This window comes from Urocampus carinirostris, chromosome 1 (assembly GCF_059441175.1).
Source record: "Urocampus carinirostris isolate Australia breed hairy pipefish chromosome 1, RoL_Ucar_1.0, whole genome shotgun sequence".
NCBI lineage: Eukaryota > Metazoa > Chordata > Actinopteri > Syngnathiformes > Syngnathidae > Urocampus > Urocampus carinirostris.
The window spans coordinates 1,645,245-1,672,064 of NC_142349.1; positions in this window are offsets into that span (position 1 = coordinate 1,645,245).

Consider the following 26,820-nt stretch of genomic DNA (forward strand, 5'->3'; position numbering starts at 1 on the left):
AGCCATACAAATTAACTAATTCACTGCTGTATCTTAGATTTCAATCCTAGTAGAAGCCTGATGCCCACGGCGTGGGTAAATTTGCGTTAACGCCTTTTTCACGTCACAGTTTTCAGGTCTTCCTCAGGTTGTTTAACTCACGCGTTTTTGGATTACAAACACGAGCACATATTTACTACTGCCCCGAAAGAAAACACGGATAAGGGGCCATGTCGTGTAAAATGTTAGCCCTATAGTTCTAGACAACAGTCCTAGGGCAACCATACTGGCACCAGATCGCAACACAGACGTGACTTTTTATGCTGTTGTCAATGGTGGTTCCTGCGGTAAGGGACCACATTGCATTGGCTTGTTATCATAGGTAGAAAGAAAGGAAACTTCAGCGGGATGACACTGACACCGATTAAAAGGAAAAGGAAGTGTAGCACTTGTTTTTAAATTTCCAAATCGGAAAAATAAATTAAGAAGTTTATTTGTGGGTAAAAAGTTTAAAAACTCTGTGATGTAGACCTGGCCGGCTCTCTAAATCTCCAACCCAAACATGGAGAAAACTAATCAGAGAAGCAACACAGAAGCCCATGATTACATTGGATGACCTATAGGCATACACAGCATACACGCTCCTTGCCCTTTGTTGTACGATTACTGCATTCACCTGCAACACAAAACCTAGGCATTCTCAACGAAAACTTCCAAAACTTTACTTAAAACACAGCCTATTCTACGAATTAAAATGGTGCTGTTATACCGTCACAGCTCAGGATGACAAAGAATAACCTCTGGTTGCCAAATTATATATATATATATATATATATATATATATATATATATATATATATATATATATATATATATATATATATATATATATATATATATATATATATATATATATATATATATATATATATATATATATATATATATACATATATATATATATATATATATATATATATATATATATATATATATATATATATATTCTTTTTTTAATGCAAAAAGTATGTACCATTTCTTCGCATTTTGCATGTTTAAGAATTTTGTATTACCTTTACGTAAGTAAACACGTAAAGGAAACAGCGCAATAGCACATAGAGATTTGACATTATATGTACAGTGTGTATTGAGTGCTTTTTGACAAACTTCATAATTAGTTTGAAGTGTTCATTTTCAAACATCCCCTAAGCCATCATAGCCAATAAAAAAATTCAGTATCTGGATATAAACTGCAAGAGTAATAAATGCTCCTCTCATTTCCCTATCCTGAAGGAAATGCAAATTTATGTCTTTATGGCTATAGACAGTTACAAAATAAATTAAATTGGCTGGTAGCTGCATGTAGGGGAGATTGCAATAAGATGCCTTTGCATGAATAATAACACAGAAGCTGGTAGTTTATTTTTAGCCTCAAAATGTACCCACAATTTAATGAGAGCTGTGCTGCATGACATCAAAGCCAAAATGAGCCACCCTCGCTGCTGCTGTGGCTGTAGTTTTCTGGATACCCATTGAGAACCGATTAAAAAAATATATACAAATAAAGCACTTTTACATATTCAGCAATAAAGTAAAGGCACTGGCTTCAAGGTCCCGGATACAAGAAAAGAGATCCCTGACTCATTAGGTGGATATGGGCGAGCTGAACGCGTTTCCACACAATTTATAATGAGACGGCCGATTTACTGCCAGTCTCAGGTTGTTTGACAATTAATGAGACCAAAACATACTAATTGTGCATGTACCCTGACATACAAATTCAAGCAAAGCCTTTATTTTTAAGTTTTGTTAGTGTGTATGTCAATTTATGCTAACTAGATAAATAGCTTGGTGATATTTTTAACCTGCGATCAACTGTTAAAATTGGGGCATTTTGTGTTGTACGGACATGAAAAACATGTCCCTTGTTCAAAATTTACTGCAATGTACAAACAAAGGATTGGCAATTTGGGGAATTTTGGTATCTACCTGCTCACGATCATTGAAAAATAGAAACCTTCCCCCTTTAGGATAGTTTATAATTACAACATACACACCACTAAAATTGTAGGCATTGAACATTTTTTTCATCAAATAATTATATACAGTACCTAGTTGTTGGTTGTTGTTTCACCTGTTTCAGAACAAAAGCTAAAAGTCAAACCAGAGAAAAGCGACATTGTAACAAAATAACAAATTCAACAAGACAGAACCGGCAGCACGGCGGCGCAGTGGTTAGCGCTTGTGCGGCACAGTTCATGTCATGGGAACCTGTCGTGGGTCAAATCCAGCTCCAGACTACAGTTTGTATGTTCTCCCCGTGGGTTTCCTCCTGGCACTCCGGTTTCCTCCCACGTCCCAAAAACATGCATTTCAGGTGAATTGGCCGGTCCAAAATTGTCCCTAGGTGTGAATGAGCGAATGAGTTGTCTGTCCCTGTGTGCCCTGCGTTTGGCTGGCAACCAGTACAGGGTGTCCCCTGCCCACTGCCCGGAGATGGCTGGGATGGGCTGTAGTCTGCAAGAAGCCCTTTGGTTCTGTTGACACAGTGACAACACATTTACAGGTTTGCTTTTTGTTACTCTCTGCAAGCTGAACTTTTTTCCAAGTATTCGTGTAAATTTGCAGTGTTGCCACAGTAACAGACCACTTCACCAAACAAATGACACCTGGAGTTGTCCTTTTCTGTAGGTGAAAAAAAAGTCCAAGGCGCGCTCCGTTTATCTCTGTCATTGTATGCTACTGGTAAAGAGAGAGAGAGAGAGAGAGAGAGAGAGAGAGAGAGAGAGAGAGAGAGAGAGAGAGAGAGAGAGAGAGAGAGAGAGAGAGAGAGAGAGAGAGAGAGAGAGAGAGGGGCCTGCGCTATCTTTGCAGCGAATAGGCGCAGGAGCATCAATCCCAGGACAATACGATCCAAGGCCCTGCTTGGTATCGATAACTTCGATATTTAGATCAATCCGCCCACCCCTAGTCCAAACCGTACATTGATTGCCCCACTTTGTTTAGACAATTCATAGGTTTGTGTATTTTGATGAGGGCTGTGTGATATATGTTGTGTATGGAAGCGGGTAGCTTGGAATAGCACAATATAAAACCTAAACAGAGTGCATCTCCTAATAATAAGACCTCACTGTTTGAAAGTACAGGACAAATTTGACATGCTTGACACCAAACAAGCTGAACTTACCCCCGACTGCTTTTGCTCACAACTCGTTAATCTGCAAAAATATCATATCATATCAGAAATACGGGAAAGCAAAAGAGGCGGAAGGGTCTGTACATTATTTAGAGATGATATAGTTACCCATAGGCTGCAGCTTGGGGTGTTTTCATCTTTTGAGTATGCATCTTTCAAAATGGAGCTAAATGGAGCTCCTTCCATACTCTATGTGATCATATACAGGCCCCCCCAACATTGTCAAAGTTTTATTGATGATTTTACTGAGATGCTTTCAGTTGTGTGCACAGAGTTTGACTGTATCATCATTACAGGTGATCTGAATGTACATGTGGATAATGTGTGTGACAGAAATGCAAAATAACTCTGTGCTGTCCTTGAAACCTTTGGTTTGATCCAGCATGTGAATGAGCCCACACACAACAGAGGGCACACTCTGGACCTGCTCATCACTAAGGGGGTACATATTTCAAGTATCGATGTGGTTGATGTAGCCTTATCTGATCATTTCTGTGTCTTATTTGAACTGTCAGTAACTCCCAAACCAACAGCTGGACCTGCAGCTGTTCGGAGCAGACACTTTAATGACAGCACAGGTATGCTGTTTACAGAAATGATTAGGTTTGAAAACTCCCCCTGTTCTAATGTCGATGATCTATTGAACTCATACTCTTCTTGTATTCTAAATGTTCTGGACACCATTGCTCCTGTTAAGGTCAAAATTGTTAAAAATAGGGAGAAGACACCATGGAGAAATGATGACTCGGTCAGGGCACAGAAGATGGATTGTCGGAGAGCCAAACGGAGATGGCGCAAGTCCAAGCTTCAGATTCATTATGAGATTTACAAAGAACAGTTGTGTGTGTTCAACCAGATTTTACGTAGAGCAAGAGAGAGGTATTTTTCAGAAATGATTGCAAAGTGCAGTCACAACTCTCGTGTCCTCTTTGCGACAGTTAACAGGTTAACAAACCCTTTTGTTCCATTACCATCAGATCTAGTTTCCACATCTAAGTGCAATGAGTTTGCAATATTCTTTAATGACAAGATCCAGGGCATTAGACATTCAATAAATCCCACAACGCAGTTGCCACTGCAGCCTTTCACACACCCAGAGCTGACACATTTCACACCTGTCACTGAAAAAACAGTCCAAGAGACTGTCTACAGTCTGAGTTCAGCCACATGTTGCCTCGATGAGTTCCCCACTAAATTTCTAAAATCTGTGCTGAGCAGTTTGTTACCACAACTCACTCATTTAGTGAACATTTCACTCCGATCTGGAACATTTCCAAGGGCCTTGAAAACTGCTGTCATTAGGCCTCTCCTAAAAAACAGTAGTCTGGATGCCACAGTACTGAATAACTATCGGCCAATATCTAACCTGCCGTTTTTAGGAAGGTCCTTGAGAGAGTTGTTTACCAACATCTCAGGGATTTTCTTCTAATAAGCAACTGCTTTGATGATTTCCAGTCAGGCTTCAGGCCCCATCACAGCACTGAGACCGCTCTGATCAAGGTGACAAACGACATCCGTGAACTCACTGTGTCACTGCCTCCAACAGATCACTGAGTGGTTGCAAAACAACTCTTTCCAACTAAACTCAGACAAGACTGAAGTCATTGTCTTTGGCACACAAAAAAAAGAAAGTGAAAGTAAGAAAGTGTCATCAGTCATCTGGAATCACTTAGTTTAAAAGCTAAAAATCAGGTTAGAAATCTCGGGGTAATAATGGACTCAGACCTAAACTTTAACAGCAACATTAAATCCATAACATCATCAGCCTTTTACCATCTCAAAAACATTGCCAGAATCAAAGGTTTACTGTCAAAACCAGACTTAGAGAAACTTATCCATGCATTTATCTCTAGCAGGTTAGACTACTGTAACGGCCTTCTGACTGGACTGTCTAAACGAGATGTAGACAGCTGAAGAACATCCAGAACGCTGCTGCTCGGGTCCTGACTAGAACCAGGAAGTACAACCATATTAGTCCTGTGCTCATGTCTCTGCATTGGCTCCCTGTCGCTCAGAGAATAGACTTTAAAACAGCTTCTGCTGGTGTAGTATAAGTCTCTTCATGGTCTAGCACCAGAGTACATCTGTGACTTGTTGGTCCCATATGAACCATATCGGACCTTGAGAATCTCCGGGACAGGCCTTCTGCTGGTGCTCAGAGCCAGGACTAAACAGGGTGAAGCTGCGTTTCAGTTCCATGCAGCTAAACTCTGGAATAGTCTTCCTGATGACGTCAGACAGGCGTCTACTCTGACAATGTTTAAGTCCAGGCTGAAAACAGCTCTGTTCAACTGTGCATATAACTGAAAGGGTTCTATCTGCACTCTTCACTTTTACCTTATTTTAATTCATTGATTTTATTATGTTTTATCTGTGGTTTTAATGCATTTTAAAAAACACATTTTAAATTGTCAATGTATTTTATTGTGTGTTTTAACCTGTCTGCCATTTCTGCAAAGCACTTTGAATTGCCTTGTGTATGAATTGTGCTATACAAATAAACTTGCCTTGCCTTGCCATTTGCAATAAGCCACATTAGGAGGTACAAATAAGACGTGGAACGAGGTTCTCTGGTCAAATGAGACTAAAATTGAACTGTTTAGGCTGAATGCAAAGCATAACTTTTCGCATACCAGTAATACCGCTCGTTACCCTGAAAACACCATCCCAACTGTCAAACATGGTGGTGGCTGAATCATGTCCAGGAGGTTGCTTTTGTGCAACAGGGACTATGAAGTTTGTGGGAAGATGTATTAAAGCCAAATTCAGTGTGATTCTGGCAAAGAAAATCTGCTAGAGTCTGCAATATACCTGAGACGAGGAGGCAGGTTCACCTTCCAACAACAATAAACTTAAAGTAAAATTGAATATATTAAAACCAACAGTATAAAGGACTTAGAATAGCCTAGACAAAGTTCAGACCGCAATCCTGTAGAGCATTTGTGAAAAGATCTGAAAAATGTTGTGTACAAATGATCATCATCAAACTAAGGAACTTGAGCTGTTTTTTAAGGAATATTGGGTAAATATTTCTGTTTGAAAATATACAAAATATCTGGACAAATACCTAAAACGATTTTTGGCTGTGATCACAGCAAAAGCAGGTTGTACAAAGTATCTACCAGAAGAGGTCTTTAATGTTTTATTTGTTAGCACAATTTAAAATGTTGGATACATTCATGTTTGTGTCTCACATGTTGTTGATTCTTAGAAAATATTTTGAGTTTTTCTATATTTATGTTTGAAGCCTGAAATATGACAAAATGTCAGAAAGTTCTTAGGACCCCAATACTTTTGTATTCTCTTAAGGCACTCAATATCAACTTAATTCATGTTAAGTGTGGACCGATCCATCAATTAATTATTTAGGTAATTGGAACCAATTTTACTGGGTATGAAAGTAATTGAAAGATAATTTTCAATTTGTTTATATTACCCCATGTTGCATTGTTTTGTAATAGCTAAATAATAAAAATCAATGGTATTGTCTTATGAAGAGGTTGGCGTGCCTATTAAAAGCACCCTCCATTCCCTATGATCCCCTGGCTCCCACCCATAAAAAAGGTCCTTTTGTAGAAAACACGGGAGCAAAATAATTAAAAGTATTGTTTTTCTTTACGTTGTACATACTGTATACTCAAATTTGTGGTCTGCATTTATATAGCGGTTTTCAAGTCAATGGAGACCTCCAAAAGCGCTTCACAATGTGCTTCACACTTTTCCTTTTTACACATTAACTAACCGATAGCAGCATTAGCCATGCAAGGCAACTACCTGCTCTCGGGGGAATGGAACCTGCGACCTCTTGATCCCAAGATGAGCGCTCTACTTCCTGAGCCAATGCCGCCCCAATTCAATTTGTAGAAAACCACAAAAAAATGTGAGTTATTAGAGTATTACATTGACTCTGGGTCATTTTGTCAAGCCAAGTCATGCTTATTTGAATAGCCCTTAATTACAAAAAGCCTCAAACAGGCCACATACTATTACAGACTATTATTACACCATACCCTGATCTAAAACCTACATGAGGGCAAGTAAAAACTCAAAACCCCAGCATGAGGAAATGACAGAAACTTTGAGAAGCGGCCGCACATGAGGTAATCTCACTTCCAGGATGGCCATGCTGCAATGGATGTTGCAAGACATAGACAATAAGTGTGCCTGTCTGTTTTTATTTTTATTTTTTACAAAACAACCCAGAAAGTTAGATTCAATTCAACAATTTACCCAGAGTAATGGATAATGACCCAAGTGTGTTGAGAGTATAAATTTCCAACTCCTCAACTTTATTTGTTTATTGAGTGTTTTTTTTTTAATTGCAAAATGTCAATGAATTCACAATCTCTTGAGGCAAAACATGTTCTAATTCATAAGAGCATTGACATTTATTAGCTTCTTCCTCATATTCTTCAGTTTCCAATCTTTTTACTCTACGGCAATTTGTTTGTAAGACGTAACAATTAAGGAGAGTGAAAAAATATCTTAATCATATTAATAAAGAAGAAGGGAAAAACAAGGTCTGGATCACTCAGAGAGACTAATTGTTTTTAGCGCATTAAGGAAGTGTTTAAACCCAGTCGAACTGCAGAGCTTGCTATCATTTGTGTTGGATTGTGCAATATATGGTTTATTTGATACAAATTACTTCCTAGGGTTCCGTTTAAGACCTGATTCTATTTGCTATGCAATAAAGCTGCTTGAAGTGATTGCTGAAGACATTTGAGACAGCAGCCAATCTATCACAACTTACAGAGGGTTAACACTCATGCTACATTAGATGCGTTACCAGAGGGGGGCAGGGGTGGGCAGTGCCCACCCACAGAAAGAGAGAAATGGGAGAATGAAGACTAAAAGAAGACAAAATCTGAAAAAATAAGTGGGGTTAAATCAAAACAGGCCACACTGTGTTTTTAACCCCTCATCTCCGCTGAAAACAGCTATTTGCTGTTTAGCTATTAAGATTTAATAACAGTGTAAATTAAAATATAAAAGATGTCATTGCACTGTGTATGCATTCATATTATTTCATGCTAGACACTAAGCAGCATATTTTTGCTTAACGTAAAATCAGATTGGATTCTGCTGTTTTGGGTGAAATAATGCTGGAAATTGAGTTTTAATGATGACGCTGCGTCTGCGCTCCATACAAAAGCCTCTTGGGGATGAAAGCTGAGAAGCGATGATGGAAAATGATAGGGCAACTGAAATGAGTGAGAAGATGCTGAATGAGCCGGAATGCCAGCATTTCCCAGTGGGAAACTATATCATAGCCATTACTCAGCTCTTAATGGTCTGAGGGGGTAGATCAAATGTGAAGAGAGAAAGAGGAATTCGAACAATGTTAGGCCAGCATTAATGGTTACTGGAAACTTCATATTTTATGCTAAGATAATTATCCAAGTATTAGGTAAATATTTGCATTCATTAAAGCAGTGGTCTGCAACCTTTTTTGTACCAGGACCGGTTTAATGTCTGACAATATTCCCTCATGGCTGAACCCAATTACAATTTTAGTAATAATAGCAATAACAATATTAAAAATAATCACATTATTAATAAGCCCAAGTCCTCTGTATAATCATTGGACCAGTTTTATGTGGTTAATGAGGACCGGAACTCCCCGCGCTATCCAAATATCCACCAAGTACCCTGCTATTCCCTGATTTTAAGATGCGCTCTGCCGGCCCCCGCTTCTTGGAGTAGTCGACCTGAAATAATGGATCTCTGCCGAACAGGTAATGTTCATTTTAGGCGAAAACAACGGAAAAAAAGAACCACCAGGACAGGCGGTGCAAAAAATGGATGTTTAAGATACACTATTTGATCACTGTATTGTCATGTTGTGAGAATGATTTACCGAGCCTAGTAAATCTGAATTCTTTCAAAAGTTTTGGCATCCTCACTTCAAACAGGTAAAATCACTTGGTGATTTTAAAACTTCTAAGCATCAGCTACTTAGCCCATGTGTTCTCAACTGTGCGCAGACGGGTACTTCAGTGGTATGGTCACGTATCAAGATCATCAGGACCGACCAAGATATTTCTCCAGTGTACAGTCCAATGGGGAAAACCGAAAAAAAAAAAAATGGGCCGACAACATTAAGGAATGGACTGGTACCAACTTTGCTAAGCTATTGAATAGAAGTGGATCTTAAGTATAGATTTAAAAACTTCGATTGAGGTTGCAGCTCTAATCTGCGGAGGCAAAGCATTCCCGGGTGGAGAACGCTCTCAAGCCTGCAGTCTTTTTCTTGTTTCTTGGAGTTACAAGTAGACCGGCATTTTCTGAGCGGAGGCTCTGTGCAGAAACATATAGGGGGAAATCAAATCAGAGAGATAAGATGGGGCAAGATCATGAAAATATTTGTATATTAGTAAGAGAACCTTAAAGTCACATCTCAAGCAGACTGGGAGCCAGTGCAAGTTAGCTAATATATGAGTGATATGGTCAAACTTTCTTGTCAATTTGGCTGCATTTTGAACCAGCTGCAAACTTTTGGTGCTAGATATCGGGAGACCAGAAAGCAAGAAAAGTAATAAACGCATGTATTATAATCTCAGCGTTTGATTTCAAAAGCATAGGGCAAATCTTTGAAATATTACGTTGGCAAAAAAAAAGCTATTCCAGGAATATTTTTCACATGTAACTGTGTCAAAGCTAATCATATTTAGTTAATTGTGTATTTCTCTGTCTTCTATGTTACAAATAATCCAGATGAGTTTGACTTATATTACAACTCGTTTTCTACCATTGTACCATTTTTGAACCGAAAGATATATGACGTCGTTGGTTATTACTGCGCATGTGTGAACTTTGAACCGTAGACGTATGTGTGACGTCATTGATACTTTCTGCGCATGCGCACGCTTGAACAAAACCGGGTTGCAACGCGGGAAACTTGTGAGACGGTGAGACTTTTTGAATCCGTCTGCCCACTGCAGTGAATAAATTCTAAAACTACATTTGCCTCTCTTACTGATCACTCCAGTTTAACCTATTACGAAAATATTAACCCTAACATTTTTGTTGTCGAAACCGGGACAGTACGTAGTATTTTGAAGTTGAAAACGAAAAAAAACAAAAAAAACAATCAATTCTACCGCGTGGTCTAGAACAAAGGAAACCCTTCAAAGTCCGTGTCACCGTCAACGAACCAGGATGAAGTGATCGGTAAGAGATGCATTTGTAATATAAAAATTTGGAATAATTCTAAGAACAAAGCCATTTTTATAAAAAGATAAAGTTGAATTGGCCACAGAGCGAGATCATAGTGTTGACGGGCGCCATATGTGGGCTTGAGAAGCCATTACAAACCTTAGCTAAGTAAATACCCAAAAGGAATCAGAATAAAATACGAAGTATTTTAAATACTCAAACTTTTTGTTTGAGACGGAATGGATTGATTGCCTCGGGACGGAAATGTCGACACTAACCCCGCGGTGGGACGGTAGAATGGGAAAGAAAAGTAAGGGGGAGGGGTACAGAGACGACCCCCCACTTTTCCCATTGTCCTTTTTCAAAAAAAGGACGGATCCCTCTGTGGTTATATAAAATAAAATAAGGTTTAAGTAAACTGCATGGCTTCATAAAAAAGTGTACACGGTCTAAAATTAAACTAATTTTTTGTGGGCCCACTCTGTCTTGTCAAATGTTTTATGTTTGTTCAATGTGTAAATGTTTGTATTCTTTCCTATATTCTTATTCTTCTTGTCTTATATGTATGTTTGAGCTAGCTTTTTAATCGGCCCACGTAACTGAAAAGAAAAAAATATATAGAAAAATACGAAGGAACATTGCCGCAAACGAGAGAGCGCGCGCATTTTTAAAAGGAAAAAAAGGAAGAAGCGAAGTGCACATTGCAACGAGAGAAACGTTTTTTTTAAGAGTAAGACCCTTTAAAAAATGTTGTTTTTGGGTGGAACCGAGAGCACATCGCGTTAGGAATCGAAAACGTTCGTTTTTTGGGAAATCGGCGTTTGACGCTAACGGTGTACAACATAACGCCTGCGGGCCTAAGGGGTTCCAAAAAATATTTTTTTTTTCGGTCCAAATTTTTTTTGGTTTTTTCAATTGGAAAACGATAAATTTAGGTGTGCTAAGTTTAGAAAACTTATGTTTGAGTTATTTTAGATGCGTTAAATGAAGTTAATGCCAGAATAACACTTACTAAAGATACAATAACAAAAATAAAGATAGAATATTCCGGTTTTCAGTTCTAAATTAGAAAATTAAGGACTGTAAAGACGGGGGAAGTATCAAATTGAGCAAATTGGAATGGATAAAAGTTATTGCCAAATTAATACAAAACAATAAAAAAAAAATTATTCAATGAATTTTTTTTTGTTTCTTGATTATTTTTTTTTATGTATTTGGGTTTGTGTATTCTCAACTTTGAATATTTTTTTTATATATATAAATCAAGGATTACAAGAATAGAAAGAAAATTCTATTTGGTTAATTAACTTTTTATGAAACCAGGGTTGTTGTTTTTTTGTTTTTCTCTTTTTGGTTAAAGGAAGAAAATGGGTCAGACCAATAGGAAGTTGTTGATGATCCAGATGTGAAATTTATGAGTGGAAGGGACAGTGAAAGTTCGAAGTTTTTGAAGAAAGGTTTTAAAGGAAGTAGGCACGAAGATCAGATTGAAGGCTGAATTAGTTCACGAAAGGAAAGAAAAGATGAGGAAAGGAAGAGACACAAGATGTGGACTGATCAGAGCGAAGAAAGGATATTGCAAGTAAATAAGAGTTGGTAGAAGGAAGTAAAGGGTAAAGAAAGTGAATCGTTAAGGAGAAGAGCAAGTGGAATACAAGTAAGAGAAAGAAGGAATGTAAAAGGGAAAAGTTATTTAAAGAAAAAAATAATTCTCTGAAAATTGGATATGAAAAACTTGAGACAAAAGTATGAAAAACATCACATTAGTGTTTTTGGAGTTCCTCTAGGGTCTTGAAAACACTATATAAATGCAAACCATTTATAATAGATTAGAATATACCTTTACCGACATAGTTACAAAATGGGTTAACATATTGTGACTGACAATGAAATTTGGCATGACAATCCATCTTCAGAGTAAGGTAAAGGTACAGAGAAGTAAGGTTATAGTTATAATTGATACAATATTTACACAAAAATAATTGCATGTAAGATGTTACATACAATTGAGGTTTGTGTAATATGCATTTGGTGAATAGACATCACAGCAGTAGAAGTTGTCAGCATTGTGCAAAACATGTGACAGTATTTCTATAGATAAGCTATACAAATTAACGGAAATTATTTAAAGGATGAAAATCTAATTGAAGGCAAACGAACATAGATATACTATCGAACACTACACTATTTCGTTGCCATAATGGGAAATATTATAGACTAGAATATTGTTAGGGAACTTTCGTGAAAACACTTCAAAGGACCTAAGGTAAAGTTTGATTTTACAGCAAAAGTGTTGCACTAACAATGTTTTGAGTTATAGAATTTTGGTTCTTGTCTCATTTGGACTCAACAACCGGCTGAGGAGAAAATGGGATCAGCGAAAGGTAGCACAAATAACATGATGAAGATATTCCATGTGATGAACAATGGTAAGTGAAAAAACAATTTTTATGATATTAAAGGAATATGTCATCAATAAAGGTGTTACAGGTGAGAACCAGAAAAGTTTTGTGTTCATATTCGGCCGGTATGAACCATAACTATGACGAGTAGATCTCATCCTATCAGCTACACCGCTTGTCCTCAATGGGGTATCAAGAATGTTGGAGTCCATCACAGCAATCATCGAGCAGCGATTGGAGGACACCCTGAACTGGTTGCAAGCCAATTGCAGGGCACACAAAGATACACAATTCACTAGCTCATTCACACGTAGGGACAATTTGGACCAGCCAGTCCACCTGAAATGCATGTTTTTGAATGAGGTAAGTAATCCGGATAGCCGGACGGAAATAATGAGATCATGCAGGCTCCGCACAAGAGCCAGAGGCTGGCTTGGAACACACACACCTGTTCCCAGGTCCTTAATAATGCCGCACACGTGCTGGCCAATGCGCCACCGTGCTGCACACACATATATAATATATATATGAAACAATTTTAATACTGAACTATCAATAATGATAATATGATAGGGATTTTGAATTCCCTGTACTAGCTTGCTAAAAGATTTATAGATCTTGGGAGAGATCTAATAACCCCTGAAATTAAGTGATACAAAGATATCTGCGTATTCATTCAGTTTTGATCATCAAATTATTAATTTATTTTCTGCATTAGTTGATGGTAATTGCAAATAACAGGCTTGTCTTTTTTCCACTTTTCTACTTTCTGTACTTCTCTCTTTAACATCTTAGTACAACATAATTCGTGATATCATCAAAGCAAATGAGCCGTAAAAGCAAGCTCTCTTTGATGAATTGAACAAGGAAAAAAGCCGTTTGTCTAATAAAAAGACTGACCTTCACTCGACAAGAATTACCAACAACAATGACGTAATCTCGAAGCGCCGAGATCTCGTTAGCTAAGATCGGCGTGCAGGAAAACAAAAAACTCGTACAGAAAAAAACAAATTAACGATTAGGCTTGTAATGCGATAAATCTTTGTTAAAGAGTAACTAAATGATAATGACAATTTAAAGGGAAAAAAGTTGCGTCCCCAGCATAAATGACGTGGGGAAATGAAAACAATGAGTGTATAATACAAGATAACTATACAGAATAGTTTAAAAAGAAAGAACATTTGAGTAACCGAACTAATCATTTTTTGTTGAAGATGCGAATAGCAAAGGGTAATAACTAAGACATGTAGTTTTGCTCCTGATAAAGCAGGGACGAAAAAAGCAATGAAGATGACTGGAAAAACGGTCCATAATTTTAGTGTTCATCTTCTCGTTCGTAAATGGACAAATTCAAAAGAGGCGTAATATGTAAAGGTTATTTCCTTAGTTGTTCTCGTATTCAATAATAGATTACTCTCAATAGGTCATTTGAACCATTTCAAATAATCAAAATTTTGAAGGAAGTTTGAAAATGACGACAAATTAACACAGAAAAGAATTGGAGACTAGAAATCATAACGTAGCTGAAGCTATTTCAGTCACTGAATCTATTTTTTTTCTTTTAAATAAGGAAAAAAAGAAACAAGTATTAATAGTCAGACCAGATCGTTAATTTGTTTAGCTTTAATCACAAGGGATCTCGAAAGGATGCTTAGAACGAAGACTAGTGCGTAGAAACAAAGATTGTTGCGCAAAATAAAAGATAATGAATAAACAAATGGATACACTCAACAAGATAATTCATAAGTGACAAGTATGTATTGCTCTATAGTGAATCAACAAAAGATTGATTATGGTTACAGAGAGAAGAAAATACAATTAGAGAAGTTATGACATTAAGTTCGATTTGGCATTTTTTTGAGAATTTTTTTTTAGATCTTTTGAGATTTTTGATGTTTAGATAGTGTGAGGGTTTGGAATTTTGACAAATTTAGCCCAAAGGAAATTGGGAGGACAATTGATTACACACTGAATTTTTTTAGATTGAGTGTTACGATTGACAAATGATAAACAAAAGTGTAACAAATACTGACTTATGGTTTGGTTAAGTTAAAAGGAAACGGTTTCTATGGAAGAGCATTTTTAGAAGACAATGAGAAACTGATCAATCTTGAAAAGGGTCATAGGAAATAAAAGTAAAGGACTAGTTGATTTCGAGACATATCATGCTAATTTAAAAATAATTGCATGGGTAATAAATGGATAGAAATTGATTAAACTAAGATAATGTCTACTAGTACTTAAATTTAGAGAAAAATTTAAGACATGGAATAATCCGGCCAATTTACTAAAAAAATCCCACTACATAAGCACAATGGAATTAACGAGACTTTTAAGTGCCAGTGAATTCCACAAAAAGACTCTTTCCTTTCTTTTTGAAAGTCCATTTACTCTTCAAAGGACATACCACCCTGTCAAAAAGAAATCATGGACAAAAATCATTTGCTGAAAGAGCCAAAGACATCAGTCATCCATTATCTGCGCCGCTTATCAACAGCGAGGCCAAGGGAGTGAGATGGAGCACATCCCAGCTACGCTCATCAACAACGACATCAAGGGAGTGATGGGGCACATCCCAGCTGCTTTTCAGACAGCTAACAGGAGATTCCTGCAGTCGGTACCAGTGAAATTGACAAAAAAGTCAATAAAGTCATTTTGTGTTTGACATGGACACATTTTTGAAAAACTATTTTTGATGGGCCAAAAGCAACATTCAAATGGTGAATGAAATGTGGAATAAGCAAATCAAAAGACTGAAAGACAACAACATTCAAGAATGCGTCTGCTTGAAGTTATATAGAGTCTTGTTAATACAAAGTGTAAATGTATTTGAGGAAGATTGATAAATTCATCTTGCAAATTTATAAATGTGTCTGATTTCACTCCTATTCATAGATTGTGAACTTAGGTTTTAACTCAGGGGGGAACATTGAGACATTCCGTAAAATATAAGTTAAAACCTAGTTTTTTCCGAAATTGATGAAAAATTGTCTTCTGAATAAGCTCTCCATATAACTGTTTTTTGAGATTCAAATTACGAAATTTGGACGGATAGAAAAATATTACACAAAAGAAATGTTGTAATATTACAAAATTTACAATGTTTGTCAAATTGATTAACAAAAATCAATTAAAATAACCGTTTACCATTAGAAAATCGCCCACATTGAGAACATTTTCGGATGGTATTTTTCATTTTTGGCAAAATCATTCACTTTGAGCGTGAATTACCTGCTTTCTTTGCAAAATACTGTTATTTTATCTGAAATTTACTTACTGAAAAGATAATATATAGGTTATGATTTTTACAAAGGGTGGATCATAACAATAAAAACGTCTTTTCTTGGGTTAAACTGATAATTTAACAATCTATCCTGGTCATCTGCCTCGAGGGGAATGGCCAACAGCAAGATAACACATTGAAAATCAAAAGAAAATGCAAATAAAAGTGCATACAAAATGTTTTTTCAAATGTGATCAATCTACAAAAGAGAACACTCAAACACTCAAATCAGGGTAAATGATTCTGACAAGGATAATGGTTAAACTGATTCAGTGACTGTATTTAGTGAAAAAGCAAATTTTGAAATTTAGAACTGACAATTTAAAAAATAAATTGTTTATCTTCTAGTTAGAATTTTGGGATAAAATGCTCAAAATGGATAGGGCATCTTATAGTGGGGATTTTGATTTTCACTTATAATAATATAAAGACAACTTAAGAAAATATACAAATCTATAAATGAATTTTTTTTTAATTTGTTTTGAGCCATGAAGTCTCAACAGGGGGGGAGAGTAAATTATGGATAGCACAACTATTTAATAAAAAAAAAATTAAGTCCTGACTATCCTTTTTTCCCCATCTATAGCTTTCCCTGAATATTCAGTTCTATGGTATTGATTTATGCTTCTCTCATCCATACAGAAGGTGACCCCTGCTGATCAGATGATGGAGTTCTGTCAGCCCACAGGGAGCGTCAAACCTAACTTCTTTCCAAGGACAGCGGTCAGGATTCTGGGGAGTGTGCTAGCACTCGCGCCATCAACTGCGTCTCCTACACACGTCCGCCTCGACGCAGGAGGCTGTTGTCATCTCAGGGAAGAAGCTAACTTGCCAGATCCGAAAAGAGGAGCAATCCAATGTGGACAACTGGATGGTGTCACCTCATCTACAAGCAACACATCATCATCACGCCAGGAGGTGTGGGGATCCTTACGGTGCCCATGCTCATGAAAAACAGCATCAAAAGCTGCCAATAGTGCCCTAATCTATTCTTCCGAAAGAATAGGCATTAGATTCTACAATGATATATAGAGAAATGGTCGTAAAAGTACCAAAATGAGAATCCTAACAACTGTGGGAAGAAATGAGATTAGGTTCAATTTCTTCTATCGTAATGTTGAAAATTTTGGACTTTGCGGACTGCTTTGTTACATTGGTATCAGTTCCCATACACCAAATTTAAATTGACTTAGCTTTGTCTAAAAGGACTTATCCCTACCAATAAAGGGAAACCTCCCTATTGCACACGCGAAGATCTGAGCGGGTAAGCTAATCGAGTCCCGTTCACCAAGTCATTCAGGCCCTGTGGAGACCAACACACAGGCAGGGTTCTTTGTTTTGTGTTTTTTAACCATCGCTCATTACTACTACGTTTTCTAGCATAAGAAACACTCTCGACCTCATGGAGATGAGGTGGGAGGAGGGGAATTTTTTCCTTTACGAAGGTTTTTCGCCCCTCCACGAAACTACTAACCTGTTGTATTTCTTAATGATGTGTTAACTTGAAAATCTCTGGTATTATCACTGATATCCTTCGAAATCCACAACAGGGGGGAAATGTCAAAGCTAATCATATTTAGTTAATTGTGTATTTCTCTGTCTTCTATGTTACAAATAATCCAGATGAGTTTGACTTATATTACAACTCGTTTTCTACCATTGTACCATTTTTGAACCGAAAGATATATGACGTCGTTGGTTATTACTGCGCATGTGCGAACTTTGAACCGTAGACGTATGTGTGACGTCATTGATACTTTCTGCGCATGCGCACGCTTGAACAAAACCGGGTTGCAACGCGGGAAACTTGTGAGACGGTGAGACTTTTTGAATCCGTCTGCCCACTGCAGTGAATAAATTCTAAAACTACATTTGCCTCTCTTACTGATCACTCCAGTTTAACCTATTACGAAAATATTAACCCTAACAAACTGAAACAACAGATTAGGATCAAATATAACACCTAAATTTTTGAACGAGTCATTATTGGTGACTTTCTGAATGACCTCAACAAATTCTTTGGAAGGTTCGAGGCACAAAACGGCACCCCTGCAGCGAAAGCGGTTCCAAATCAGGACGAAAGAGCACTCCACCTGGACTCATCTGACGTGAGGAAGACCCTGAGAAGGGTCAACACAAGGAAGGCTCCAGGCCCGGACAACATTCCGGGGCGGGTACTTAGGGAGTGCGCCGATCAGCTGGCTTGTGTACTAACAGACATTTTCAACACCTCGCTAGACCAAGCCAAAGTACCATCATGCTTCAAATTTGCCAACATCATCCCAGTGCCAAAGAAACCCCAGATCTTATCACTCAACGATTACCGGCCCGTTGCACTGACTCCTATCATAATGAAGTGCTTTGAGAGACTGGTTAAAGAGCACATCACCTCCAGTCTCCCCTCCTCATTCGACCCCTTTCAGTTTGCCTACAGGACAAACCGCTCCACCAGGGATGCCATCTCCTCTGCGCTTCACCTGAGCCTGACACATCTAGAGGAGAAGAACACCCATGTGCGGATGCTGTTCCTGGACTTCAGTTCAGCATTCAACACCATCATCCCACAACATCTGGTAGACAAAATGAGACTCCTGGGTTTCAACACCCCCCTGCGGAACTGGCTGCTGGACTTCCTCTGTGACAGACCCCAATCAGTGCGGATAGGTCAGAACAGTTCAGATGTCATCTACCTCAGCACGGGCTCCCCCCAAGGCTGCGTCCTAAGCCCCTTGCTGTTCACCTTGATGACACACGACTGCGTCCCTAGGTCCGCCACAAACCACATCGTGAAGAATGCTGACGACACAACAGTGGTGGGCCTCATCAGGGATGACAACGACCTGGCCTACAGAGAGGAGGTGGAGCAGTTGGTGGGCTGGTGCAGGGACAACAGCCTGGTCCTGAATGTCGACAAAACTAAAGAGATCATTGTCGACTTTAGGAAAAACCAGCACAACCATGCCCCACTTTGCATCAACAACAAGGCTGTGGAGGTTGTCAGCAGTATCAAGTTCCTAGGGGTGCACATTACAAACAAACTCACCTGGTCCGTGAACACTGCATCACTGGTTAAGAGGGCACAGCAGCGCCTGTACTTCCTGCGGAGGATGAGGAGAGCCCACCTGCCCCCACCCTCCCTCATTACATTCTACAGGGGCACCATAGAGAGTATCCTGACCAGCTGTATCTCTGTGTGGTGTGGAGGCTGCAGCGCTACCGACTGGGGTAGTGTGAGGAGGGTAACGAGGACAGCAGAGAAAATAATCGGGACTACACTTCCCTCCATTCAGGACATTGGCCAGAAGCACTGCCTATCCCATGCTAAAAACATTACCGGGGACCCCTCTCACCCCCATCATGGACTGTTCACTCTGCTAGCCTCTGGGAAGAGGTACTGCAGTGTGCGGTGCAGGACCACCAGGCTCCGCAATAGTCTAGTCCCCCTGGCCATTAGACTGTTAAATGGTCAATCTAACATATAGTTAACTTAAATCTAAACGGCTGCTAATCTGACTTTTTGCACTACTGGCAGTTTTTTTTTTATAGCTTGCCACTCCTTGCACATTGCTCTCTGCACTATTGTAATTACAGCGTTATTGTTACAGTGTTAATGTTACTGTGTACCTGACTTGTTAACCTGACTGCCCATTTTGCACATCTGGTTAGCTACTCTTCTTGCACTATCGGCACTATGGTAAAATACTATACGTAGCCAAAATACAATACAACATTATTTATATCTGTACATTCAAGGAAACTGTGGGGGTCAGATGCATCGACATTTCGTTCTGTATACACGTGTACTAGAATGACAATAAAGTAGATCTGAATCTGATATTACAAACCAGAACAAACCAGGACAATGAGCTGGACAGACAATCAACATTTTGTTTTTTTCTGACTTAAGGCATATGTAATTTAAGTGACATCCTTCGTTGTATCTCAGTAAGGCAGGCCTCCAAATTCCTACAATTTAACTGAGCAGCAGTGGCCTAAACAATCGAGTGTCATCTGCATAGAAATGGAAACTCATATTAAACTTGTGGATAATATCACCAAGCCGAAGCATATAAATACTAAAAAGAAGGGCGCCAAGTACAGAGCCCTGTATAACGCCACAGGGGTCATCAAAATGTTCAGAGGTCAGATTGCCGCGGTTAACACAGTGATCCTGTCTGACAGGTAGGACCTAAACCACGAGAGAACGGTCCTGATATACCGATCCATTTTTCCAGACGAAAAAGTAATATGTTGTGGTCCACAGTATCAAAAGCAGCTCTGAGATCCAGCAGCAGTTGCATTGACGAGTAATCTATTGCTAAGAGGAGATCATTGGTCACTTTCGCCAGGGCTATCTCGGTAGCGTGATTTGGTCTAAATGCTGACTGGACAGATTCAAAGAGATTTTTTTTAGACATTATGTTGTTCAGCTGCTGTGCAACGTCCTTTCTCAAGTAAATTTGCAAAAAATGGTAGACTTAACACTGGCCTTAAATTACATAGGTTTTCCGGGTCAAGGTCAGGACATTTAAGCTTGGGTTTAATGACAGCAGACTTGTAGGCTACCGGAACAATACCCGAGGAAAGTGATATATTAATAATATTTTAAAATGAAGGTCCTAAGATCCATGGACTCCAGCACCCCTGCAACCCTACTGAGGATAAGCGGTGCAAATAATGGATGGATGGATGATCCTAAGATCCCAAACAGATTTTTCACCCGTGAAGCAGAAAACGGGTCAAGCAGGCAAGTAGTGATAATTTGGCCCTACTGACCATCCGTGTAAGACTATCAAAGGACAAATCACTAAAACTGGAAAACATTTATCAGCCGCCACCACAGACGTGACTCAAAACCCCTGCATCTTTAAGGTAGGACAATGTTGCAGAGTGCTCAATCAAAATCAAATTAATTAAAATTCCTGATGAGTTGAATCTTTTGATTAAAAATACCATAAAGGCATTAGTCATTAGTGGAATAGATAGAGCTATTTGGGTTAAGTTGCTGTCTAGTAAGTTTCGCTATGTGTCAAACTAAAATTTCAGATTACTTTTATGTACAACAATAGTCTTGGAGAAAAACGATGCTTTAGCTGAGGAAACATTTCAGCAAGCGGTCTCACCAAGCGAGTCGGAAAACCTCAAGCTTTGTATTGCGCCATTGTCGTTAAGTTTCCTGCAAACCTGTTTGAGAGACCTGGTTTCTTCATTAAACCAGAGTATGCTTCTTTTGTCGAAATTCAAGCCGTCGGGGCACCACAGAATAAAGAGCATTTACCAAAGCAGTATTAAAATCATTTGAAAGTGAGTGAACAGGCCCAATATACCAAGGGAAGGCCGCAGTTGCTGCGTGTGATAGTTCTTCTAAAGCTAATGCCGTTGCAGGGCGAATTTGTGGTCTACAGTATCAAAAGAGGCACTGAGATCCAGCAGCAGTAGCATTGACGTTGCACCGGAATCCATGGCTAAGAGATCATTAGTTACTTTCGCCAGGGCTGTCGCAGTAGAGTGATTTGCTCTGAATGCTAACAAGACAAATTTTAAGAGATGATTTTCAGACATAAAGTCATTCAGGGTTTTATAGCTACTAAAATTTCCTTTTATACCTTTAAGAGGATGGGAGACAACCAATTATTTTTTTCTTATTCATACCGGGAAAAAAGGCACAAGCAATTTAAGCTACAACAATCTAAGATCATAAGAAGAGGTACAACTGTATATGTACACGTTTGTAATTAAATGGATCTCAAGCTTGCATTTCAATGTAAAACCCATAAATAAGTTGAGAAATTAAATACTTTAGTTCGCTATTAATGATGGTCAATCCAATGTGAAATTGAATAATTTTACCCATTGGAAGCAGGCCTCTTTTGGAATTTTTAAATCAATTAATGCTAAGAATAGACAGTGCTTCAAAAGCCCACACACCTAAAAAAAGAAAGCATTAAGCAGGATAACGCACTTGTCAATGTCAACCACTATTAGGCATACGGTCTTACCTCTCGCCCCAAACTAGTTTCAAATTAGTTCATCTCAAATGCCAAACTAACCCTTGGGGCAGGTATTTGTCGATTTCCAATTGGCTGTTTTGAACCATAAACTCACTAGCAGAGCTGGTCACAGTACATTTCTATTTAAATATCAAATTTCTGTTTAATGTTAGTAGGCATGCCAATTGAAAAACATGGTGTACATTTCTCGGAGTCTTCCCTTAATTAGTTTGACTCAAGAGCAAATGCATCCTCATTTTCACTCTGATCTTTGCAAGACACGAAAGTGGTGCATATTTTACTATGACAGGCAAAGCACCAAATACCAATAGAGAATGAATCTTGGTGCAGCAATAATTGGATTCCCTAACTCTAATATCGTTACTGCCCATGATTTACTCTGATCATTGATTGCATTTTTCAATTTACTCTACCATTAATGTGAGCGGCTTGACTGAACAGTTATCTGAACAGCCAAAGGCATACTCAAAAGCTTCCCCTCAAGATATATTTTTTCTTATATGTTGGATTTTTACTGACCAAATCATAGACAAATGTTTTTTATATGCTGATTAAGAGTAGCAATTAATACAATTTACGAGTGTTTTTTGTGCATGTAATATTTCTATATTCTCTATGTTTAAATGTAGGTAATGTGGGTTAATTCACATATACTGATTGTGCGTGGTTGTATGAATTGTCAAATGCGTCCAGTGAATAAAATAACCGGCGTACGAGCAACGACAACCAATGGTTCTTTTAGTAACATACTTCCAGTAATTGTTGTGAGGTCAGAAGATGAATGGAGGCAACTGCTCAATTTCTACTTCTCCCTCACCACCCGCCACAAAATCCAACAGCTACTTCCAATCTTTTCAGTGTTATTGATCTGCACTTGGCTGCATTTTATTCTAATGACCATGCTCTTCGGCTGCTACCAATAGAGGTGAAGATCATCCCCACACATTGTTTTATGTAACCCGTCCAAAATAATACTGCTCAAAATAAAACAAATATGTTATCCGTTTGGCAAAAAAAAAGGTATTTGTGTCACAAGCCAGGGGACAGTACCCAATAGCATTCGTTTAACTCAGCTTTATTGAAAAAATAGAGCAGTGCTTGCTTCCACGATCCGACGATTGTCGGACACGGGCAGCTGATGGCAAGAACACGGAAGTGGCACTTCCGTGTCGAGCGGGGATAGTAGTGGGTGGCAGGAAACCTGGTTGGTAACCGGGCCAGGGGAGCAAGGGCAGTAATCGAGTCCAGGAAAAAGTTTGGCAACAAGTATCAGGCAGGAAACAGGGCAAAACAGGTCGTGGTCGGGACAGAAGAGCAGGGCAGAAATGGGTCCAGAAACAGGTCGGCAACAGGTAATCAGGCAGGAGAAAACAGAGCAGGAGATTGTCGGAGGGTACGGTGCTTGCCTAGCAAAAGCGTAGGTTCACAGGACGGTCTGACACCGGTAACAGGGAGCCGGGGGGTTAAAAAGTGGCAAGGAGCCAATCAGCGACCAGGGTTGTTGGCGCCAACGGGGCAGCCGCAGGTGCCCCGAATCAGTAATCGTGACAATTTGCCTGAAAATTTTTGTTAAAACTGGCATCCTATGCCATCTGTAGCAAATATGGGTGGTAAATAAATTATTCTAACAAACAATGTATTGACCAATTGAATTTAAGAGCCGAGTTTATTCTTTTTGAAACTCGTCTCACCTTTTTGGAGCAACATATACATTTTAGAATCGTTATGTTGGAAAATGGATGAAAAACCTTGTTTAGTTATTCTGAAGGGTGTCTACACACACTATAGGTGAATTCTTTTTACTGTTTTGATAGTTCAATATACTTTAATCAAGACACACACTTTCTTGGATTTATGGACTTTTCTTTTAACAATCATCTACTGAAGAAGCTTGAATAGAACACAATACAATGATAAGAAAAGAAAACGAAAAAAAAACCTAGAAGTTGAGAACTTAATCTGGCACCGTTTGGATACATAACAACATTGGCTTGATCATTAAAGTTATTTATTTTTAAAGAATTCCCCCTTTAACGACACACCAATACCAACACCTAGCAACAACGAGATGCCCAGTCTTTATGTCCTTGACTGAAGAGCGATAAGGAATCCTGGTAGGCTCGAGAGCCAGTTGGGACGAGGACCACAGGAAGCAGAGTGTTGAAGGAGAGGTTGACTGAGGTTGACTGCTGGTAGCTTCAGGCTTCTCTGAGGTTGCTGGCTTCGTCCCACCGGTTTGGCCACTAGCTTGATCAAGCATGGCTGCTAACTTGGCAAGGTTCTCTGGCTGCTTGTTTAGCTGAGAATTGGTCAGGACCAGCCAGGATTTTGGTCCAGTTGTTTTTTTTTATGATATGCCCTGTTCCCTTGTTGCTGGCCAAATTCAGACTGCCCTTGCGGGGTGAGACGTGTACCAGCTCTCGGTTCCGGTCTCCTGGGAGGGGGCGGACGCCCTGTGGTGGAGTGGTCACAGCCAACCTCAGATTTCACAGGTATCAGTCAGATAACCTATCTATGTGATTGGCTTCAAGCACAGTATTCACATGTTTTGACATTGTTTGATCATTTTCTGACATTGGGAACCGAGATTCTGCCAAATATTAAATACTCTACACATCTTTTTTGTATCTCCAGTATTAAAAACAGAATAAACGAGCAAATGTTCATCATTTTTCCCCTTTTTCCCTTATGGCCACTTATTAACCCGCCTGAGCTAAGGTCTGGGTGAGGCTGGGCCAAATCAAGTTTTCCCCAAAAGACTTAGGGTAAGAAGATTTCACCCTTTGCAAATGTCTTTTTTCCCCAACACACAATAAGATCAAAAATAAAATTGAAAACATGAAAAATGCATATGAAAATAAATATATCAATCAGTAACAAATTGATCCAAAATCAGCAAGGGCTCGGGATCAACGTTTGGTCAGGATTCCGTTTTGCAATACAGTGGGACCTCGCTACTTCGCAAGTCCACGTTCGCGGGTTCAGAGCTTCGCGGGTCTAAAAAATGATAATAATAAAATAAAACATATATTAAAAAAATAAATAAATAAATATATATATATATATATATATATATATATATATATATATATATATATATATATATATATATATATATAAAAACATTTCTTTTTAAGCATTTTTGAAGGGGCGTCACTACTTGGCGGATTTTAACTTTTCGCGGGTAGTTTTAGTCCCCATTAACTGCCATAACCGAGGGATTACTGTATTAGAACGTGTGAAGTGAATACTATGCTTTAATCCAATTATTCACAATGACTGAGATCTAATCACACAGGGTGTGATATTTGTTATCTTGCTTCTTGGGTGCTGCGGTGTTATCTTGCATGTACGAATCAAAGGTTGGCGTGACAATTCCCAAGGGGGCCGGCCAGACCAGAACCGGGACCCAGAACGCAGGCCCCTTTGCAATTCAGTTTACAAGCAGCCAGTGAGGGAACAAGAGGTCTGGCTTCTAAGAGGCCAACATAGTTGATTTAGAGCCAGGCAAGAGGACCATCCGAACAAAAAGGGCAGGACTAAATCCTGACTCGCACAAGACCAAAAAGATTCGGACCCAGTCTCAGCTTAACGAGCAAGCAGAGAACCTTACTGAGCACACGCTCAAGCCTGATTGAGCCAGCAACCTCAAAGAAAGGTGATTTATGGTCACTTTGAGTCTCTAGAGCTTTCTGTTGCATGAAAGAATACTACAATGATCAAATAATACACACTGTGATCAAATAATACACACTGTTCTTTGAATTTTCCTATTAAGGCTGGGGCATCAAACTGCAATCCAAAGGGCCGCAAATGGCCCTCAGGCCACAATTTTGAGACAGCTGACATTCATCAATACTCATCCAAGGAACTTGAACAGGAAACTTGGTAAAGAAGAGGAACACAAATGTGCAACGGCAATGCAAAGTACAGCCCGATATTCAGGTCGGCCTGAAATGGCAATCATTACTTTCGGGTACAGGGCAAGCCGGGCTTCTCTTTAGTTGCATTTTCTTTGTCTTCTCTTTTTAAATTGTAAAACCTTCATTGTTTTTTCTTTCTTTTTCTATGTGGAGGATCCGCGCAATGGATTCCTTCCCCCTCTCACGTAAAGAACCCCGATCTTACCTCAAATTCAAGGGGTATTGAAACAAAAAGATAGCAGTCTGGTTTTGTTCTCTGGAGAGTATTCACCACGATACAATATAACGCATGTCTTGGTGTTCCCTGGTTTTACTTCCAATTTACAATAGTGTGCTTTCTTGATCAACAAAAGAAACTAACCAGTTACTAACAGCTGGTTTTATGGTTTGACACCATCTTGTGTGTCCATTTTTTGTAGTGATTTTCTATTTAACACTTTACTCCTCTCTTTGTGCTCTTTTCTTTCCTTTTATGCGCACTCTCCAATTCTTTTCTTTAAAACATCAATACTCCATTGTTCAGTTGCTGCCATCTTTTAACGCAAAATGTCTTCCTAAATGGGGATGTGAGCCATTCTGCTTTCCAGCACAATCCTTTATTGATCGTCCAATATCATGTAAGCAGATTGGGAGAATGGATGATGGCTAGAAAATAATGAAGGAGTGAACGATAGAAGTAGAAGAGACAGGCAAAAAAGGTGGGGGCTCTGGCCCATTTTCTAAAACAATTACAATTGCGTGGTTTGCATGCAAAACTGAGCACATCTTTTTTTACTTTAAAATAGTTACAATGTCCAAAAATAATACATTGAACTGAGGGATTTTGATTTTATGGTTACTTTTTTTTGTGAATTTACTCAATTTTATT